We start from the raw sequence: 7,365 nt of genomic DNA on the forward strand, positions 1-7,365 counted from the left end.
ATGCAACAATTTCAAAGATTTTACTGAGTTACAGTTCATATGAGGAAATCAGTCAATTGAAACAAATTCATTTGGCCCTAATCTTTAGATTTCATATGACTGGGCAGGAGTGCTTCACCCACCAGGTCCAGCTAATCAGAATGAGTTTTTCCTGCAGTCAGCATGCCAATTGCACGCCCCCTTAAAACTTGAGACATCTGTGGCATTGTGTTGTATGATAAAACAACATTTTAGAGTGGCCTTTTATTGTCTGCACCATCAAGAGCATCCAGACTGGTTGCATCACCGCCTGATATGGTAACGGCTTGGTATATGACCGTAAGGCGTTACAAAGGGCAGTGCATACGGACCAGTACATCACCGGGGCCAAGCTTCCAGCCATCCAAGACCTATATACTAGGCGGTGTCAGAGGAAAGCCCATAAAATTGTCAGAGACTCCAGTCACCTAAGTCATACTGTTTTATCTGCTACCGCACGGCAAGCGATACCGGAGCTCCAAGTCTAGGACCAAAAGGCTCCTTAACAGCTTCTACCCCCAAGCCACAAGACTGCTGAACAATTAATCAAATGGCCACTAATACATGGGACTAATACATTGACCCCCCCCCCCCCCCCCCCCTCCATTTGTTTTGTACACTGCTGCTACTTTCTGTTTATTATCGACCTACATGTACAAATTACCTCAACTAATCTGTACCCCCGCACACTGACCCTGTATATAGCCCTGTTATTGTTATGTTATTGTGTTACTTTTTAAAATGTATTTTACTTTAGTTTATTTGGTAAATATTTTCTTAACTCTTGAACTGTACTTTTGGTTAAGGTCTTGTATGTAAGCATTTCACGGTAAGGTCTACACTTGTTGTATTCGGCGCATGTGATAAATAAGGTTTGATTTTATTTGATTTTATTTGATTGTCAAAAGCAACCCACTAGTAACACAGCCACCTGGTGCAGTCAATGGCTCATTGTTCCAAAACTGTTTGCCTGTTTCTACGTCGTCAAGCCAGGACAACTTCTTCTTTGATGAGGTTTATTGGCAGTTGGCATCCAGTCTTACCTCAGGCCAACAGTCTGAAAGGATGGAACACCACCACTCAACACACCCTGTAACTCTTCTGACGTTAAATCTCTCATACCCAAATACTTACTTTCCATCACTGCAGTACAGTTGATAACCATTGCTATGAACACTAAAAAGCCAATCTAACTGAAGCATATACAGTGCCTTGCGAAAGTATTCGGCCCCCTTGAACTTTGCGACCTTTTGCCACATTTCAGGCTTCAAACATAAAGATATAAAACTGTATTTTTTTGTGAAGAATCAACAACAAGTGGGACACAATCATGAAGTGGAACGACATTTATTGGATATTTCAAACTTTTTTAACAAATCAAAAACTGAAAAATTGGGCGTGCAAAATTATTCAGCCCCTTTACTTTCAGTGCAGCAAACTCTCTCCAGAAGTTCAGTGAGGATCTCTGAATGATCCAATGTTGACCTAAATGACTAATGATGATAAATACAATCCACCTGTGTGTAATCAAGTCTCTGTATAAATGCACCTGCACTGTGATAGTCTCAGAGGTCCGTTAAAAGCGCAGAGAGCATCATGAAGAACAAGGAACACACCAGGCAGGTCCGAGATACTGTTGTGAAGAAGTTTAAAGCCGGATTTGGATACAAAAATATTTCCCAAGCTTTAAACATCCCAAGGAGCACTGTGCAAGCGATAATATTGAAATGGAAGGAGTATCAGACCACTGCAAATCTACCAAGACCTGGCCGTCCCTCTAAACTTTCAGCTCATACAAGGAGAAGACTGATCAGAGATGCAGCCAAGAGGCCCATGATCACTCTGGATGAACTGCAGAGATCTACAGCTGAGGTGGGAGACTCTGTCCATAGGACAACAATCAGTCGTATATTGCACAAATCTGGCCTTTATGGAAGAGTGGCAAGAAGAAAGCCATTTCTTAAAGATATCCATAAAAAGTGTAGTTTAAAGTTTGCCACAAGCCACCTGGGAGACACACCAAACATGTGGAAGAAGGTGCTCTGGTCAGATGAAACCAAAATTGAACTTTTTGGCAACAATGCAAAACGTTATGTTTGGCGTAAAAGCAACACAGCTGAACACACAATCCCCACTGTCAAACATGGTGGTGGCAGCATCATGGTTTGGGCCTGCTTTCTTCAGCAGGGACAGGGAAGATGGTTAAAATTGATGGGAAGATGGATGGAGCCAAATACAGGACCATTCTGGAAGAAAACCTGATGGAGTCTGCAAAAGACTTGAGACTGGGACGGAGATTTGTCTTCCAACAAGACAATGATCCAAAACATAAAGCAAAATCTACAATGGAATGGTTCAAAAATAAACATATCCAGGTGTTAGAATGGTCAAGTCAAAGTCCAGACCTGAATCCAATCGAGAATCTGTGGAAAGAACTGAAAACTGCTATTCACAAATGCTCTCCATCCAACCTCACTGCGCTCGAGCTGTTTTGGAAGGAGGAATGGGAAAAAATTTCAGTCTCTCGATGTGCAAAACTGATAGAGACATACCCCAAGCGACTTACAGCTGTAATCGCAGCAAAAGGTGGCGCTACAAAGTATTAACTTAAGGGGGCTGAATAATTTTGCACGCCCAATTTTTCAGTTTTTGATTTGTTAAAAAAGTTTGAAATATCCAATAAATGTCGTTCCACTTCATGATTGTGTCCCACTTGTTGTTGATTCTTCACAAAAAAATACAGTTTTATATCTTTATGTTTGAAGCATGAAATGTGGCAAAAGGTCGCAAAGTTCAAGGGGTCCGAATACTTTTGCAAGGCACTGTAATTCATTTGCAAGTCAAAATGAGGCTCAGTAGTGTGTGTGGCCTCCACATGCCTGTATGACCTCCCTACAACGCCTGGGCATGCTCCTGATGAGGTGGCGGATGGTCTCCTGAGGGATCTCCTCCCAGACCTGGACTAAAGCATCCGCCAACTCCTGGGCAGACTGTGGTGCAACGTGGCGTTGGTGGATGGAGCGAGACATGATGTCCCAGATGTGCTCAATTGGATTAAGGTCTGGGAACGGGCTGGCCAGTCCATAGCATCAAAGCCTTCCTCTTGCAGGAACTGCTGACACACTCCAGCCACATGAGGTCTAGTATTGTCTTGCATTAGGAGGAACCCAGGGCCAACCGCACCAGCATATGGTCTCACAAGGGGTCTGAGGATCTCATCTCGGTACCTAATGGCAGTCAGGCTACCTCTGGCGAGCACATGGAGGGCTGTGCGGCCCCCCAAAGAAATGCCACCCCACACCATGACTGACCCACCGCCAAACCGGTCATACTGGAGGATGTTGCAGGCAGCAGAACGTTCTCCACGGCGTCTCCAGACTCTGTCACGTCTGTCACATGTGCTCAGTGTGAACCTGCTTTCATCTGTGAATAGCACAGGGCGCCAGTAGCGAATTTGCCAATCTTGGTGTTCTCTGGCAAATGCCAAACGTCATTGTGCTGTAAGCACAACCCCCACCTGTGGACGTCGGATCCTCATACCACCCTCATGGAGTCTGTTTCTGACCGTTTGAGCAGACACATGCACATTTGTGGCCTGCTGGAGGTCATTTTGCAGGGCTCTGGCAGTGCTCCTCCTTGCACAAAGGCGGAGGTAGCGGTCCTGCTGCTGGGTTGTTGCCCTTCTACGGCCTCCTCCACGTCTCCTGATGTACTGGCCTGTCTCCTGGTAGCGCCTCCATGCTCTGGACACTACGCTGACAGACACAGCAAACCTTCTTGCCACAGCTCGCATTGATGTGCCATCCTGGATGAGCTGCACTACCTGAGCCACTTGTGTGGGTTGTAGACTCTGTCTCATGCTACCACTAGAGGGAAAGCACCGCCAGCATTCAAAAGTGACCAAAACATCAGCCAGGAAGCATAGGAACTGAGAAGTGGTCTGTGGGCACCACCTGCAGAACCACTCCTTTATTGGGGGTGTCTTGCTAATTGCCTATAATTTCCACCTGTTGTCTATTCCATTTGCACAACAGCATGTGAAATTTATTGTCAATCAGTGTTGCTTCCTAAGTGGACAGTTTGATTTCACAGAAGTGTGATTGACTTGGAGTTACATTGGGTTGTTTAAGTGTTCCCTTTATTTTTTTGAGCAGTGTATTTTTATAAACAAAGTCACCAGATAGATGCTGTTCTCTCTGCTGCTTACTCTTTGGGGTTTAGACCTAGATACTGTAAAACACTTTGTTACAGTTGTTTTTTAAAGGGCCTTATTAATAAAATGTGATTAATTGGTTGACTGCTGTAGAACAGGAGCTGGTGGGGAGTAGGAGATGGAGGAGGGTGAGGACATCCGGGAGGTGGGTGACATCACTGAGGAGTGAGATGAGAAGATGCAAGACAAGATCCAGAGGTCCATGTTGGACATCCAAGGTTGCATTTATACGTCTTCAAGAGCTTTGTGGATTTCTCTTCGAACTCGACATGAAGAAAACCACCAAAACAGAAGCAGCACTCAACAAGGGAGGTGTGCGGCGCTGGTGGCGGGAGTCAGAAGTCGACGCCAGGAGCATACTGAAGATCCAGGAGCTTCAGCCGCCCACAGTGGACGGCATGCTGGTGGACCCTAACCTGGCCACCAATTCTTTAACTGGCCTCTCCTGGGCGACATCGCCAGGTCCCTGCCCTGCAACAAGGCCATGAGCATGGTCTTTAAGTTCATTCAGACGGGGCTCCACAACCTGAACGAGGCTCTGCAGGAGGGCATACGCGAGGCCCACAAATCCCCGGCCCAGCTGGATGAGATGAAGGCTGACAACTACCGTGCCAACCTGGCCCATGCCAAAGCAGAACTGGAAGGGGGCAAGAGGAGGATGGAGAGAGAGAACTATACCTTCAGGGTGAGATCACAGCACACAAGTTCCAGATCCACAAGCTGCAAAAGATAGTCAGGTCAACAGGGTCCTGTAATTGAAGTGATTGAGCAGGTGATGGAAGTCCCCATGCCTCAGAGCCAACCCCAAAAGAAAAATAAAAAATAAAAAAAAGAAACGCACACCTATTTAGGCAAGGTGCTGGCTAGCGGAGTAGAAAACCTGAAAATAAAAGAGAGCCACACACTCTAGGAGCTCAGATGCAAAAATTGAATTACCAACGTTTCGACAGCCAAGCTGTCTTCACCAGGGTATAATCACAAACACTGCGGGATGACTCGTTTATGTAGTGTCAAAAGACACAGGTGTCTGTAATCATGGCCAAGAGTGGCCTAATATCATTGGTTAATTATCAAATATTAAAATGGCATACAAATAACAGCATACAAACAACAAATGGATAGCATACGATCATAAATTCCTTTTAGACTACACAAGCTTACAAACAATTACAATGGCAAAGTCACAATAATCACAAGAATGGCTTCAGATCAAAGTCTACGTTGAGACCGAAGGGAAGTTAAAGATCCAAGCAGCCTTTCATTTTAACAATAAATTATCAAGGTCACCCCCTCTCCTAGGGAGGGTGACATGTTCGATGCCAATATAACGCAGAGACTAAATCGAGTGGCCTGCCTCCAAGAAGTGGGCCGCAACTGGGTAAGTAAAGTTTTTACACCTAATGGTGCTACGATGCTCTGAGATACGTACTTTTAATTTGCACTTTGTTTTACAGAGCCAACCCCAGCCAGAGAGCACCCCAGCCCCATCCAAGCCTAAGTATTTCAGACGGCCCCCACCGCCCAAGAAGGAGCAGAAGCCAAAGATAGCCCCACCAGTGGTGGAACCAGATCAACCCAAGGCTGTTGCCGAGCCAGAGCCAGAGCCAGTGCCAGAGCATGAGCCCAATGAGGAGGTGTATGTTGAAAAAGAGACACCTCACACACCTTCCCCTATCTCTGAAGAAGAGATCAAGCCTGAACCCTCACCTGATGAATTGGACATCTTTGAGGCCATGGAAAAGAAGAGCCCCAACCTCCTGGATGGCTTCCAGTTATCTGTGTTCAACATCATTGAAATGTCCCTCAGTGTTAAACCTGGGGCAAGTGGGGGAGGGATGCTGGCCAGCTCCACAGGATGGACCTACAGGCAGACAAGGCCAATGACGCCATCAAACTCTACATCGTCCTTCAGAAAACCATCAGAGACTCCTTCAACAAGATAACCTCCAATATCCACGGGAAATATACAGAGAACATCCTGTGCATGCTGCTTGAGGAGGACAGACTGGACTGGGCAGGGTTCTGGGATAACACCACCAAGTCACCAGGGGACATGCTAAAAGAGATCAACTCTATTTTCATCATGTCACGCCTTCCCCCGCTCCCCCTCCCTGGATCTCGAGGGCGCCAGGCTGCCCATCATTACGCATACCTGTCACCTTCGTTACGCGCATCAATGATTCATTGGACTCACCTGTACTCATCACGTTTTGATTGCCTTCCCTATATCTTTCTGTTCCTCTGTTTCATCGCCGTGTCAACATTAATGTCGTTATGTTTTTCATGTCCAGACGCTGTCATGTCCTGTTTCATGTCTGTTTATTAATTAAATGTTCACCCCCTGTACTTGCTTCTCGTTTCCAAGCATCTGTCCTTACAGAATGCTGACACCACAATTTGAAGCATCAGGGAGTTTTAGTTTTTAGTTTTTGTTGGTGACGTCGGGTCCGAGTGCAGCTGCTGATGGAACCGGGGTGCCTCAGCTGGCTCATCGGGCTTCCACGCCTTGGCTGTCTCGAGAGAGTTCCTTGCCTCGGTTGGCTCGGCAAGCTTCACAGTGTATTGTTTGTATTGTAAAACCATACTTTATGCTATACTTTGACATTAAGATGGTTAGATTAGTAAACGATGCCACAAAATGCTTCCCATCCAGCAACTTTAAAATAAAGAAATCAACCAAATTCCCCAAATTTCCTCAGATAAGACTAGACTGCACCTGCTAAACTCGTTCCCTTGCTCCAGCGACTCCCTTCCCTTCCGGACCATCGAGCCGCACAAGATGATGTGGTCGCTAAACCCTGTCCGCCAGCGCCGCTGCCTGCCCCCTCTAGCCCAGGCCACCCACCTGGTGATGTCCGCTTCAGAGACCACACCCCTGAGCGGAGTCAGGTACAGGGAAAAACCCACTGTAAAACCCCTAGTACTGTGATCTCAATAAATAGCCTTCACGTTGCTGCATTCATGTAACCATGCTGCAATGTTCAGCCTCAGCTCTCCCTGCTCTTCCTCGTTGGTACAGATACAGCAGCTCAGTGCTCCGTCTCTCTCAGGGAGCTGTTTACGGGGCCAGCTGCAGACACTATGGAGTTCTGACCACGAACAACATGCAGGTGACCAAGAAGATGTCCGCTCCC

Source organism: Oncorhynchus clarkii, chromosome 9, assembly GCF_045791955.1.
Source record: "Oncorhynchus clarkii lewisi isolate Uvic-CL-2024 chromosome 9, UVic_Ocla_1.0, whole genome shotgun sequence".
Classification (NCBI taxonomy): Eukaryota; Metazoa; Chordata; class Actinopteri; order Salmoniformes; family Salmonidae; genus Oncorhynchus; species Oncorhynchus clarkii.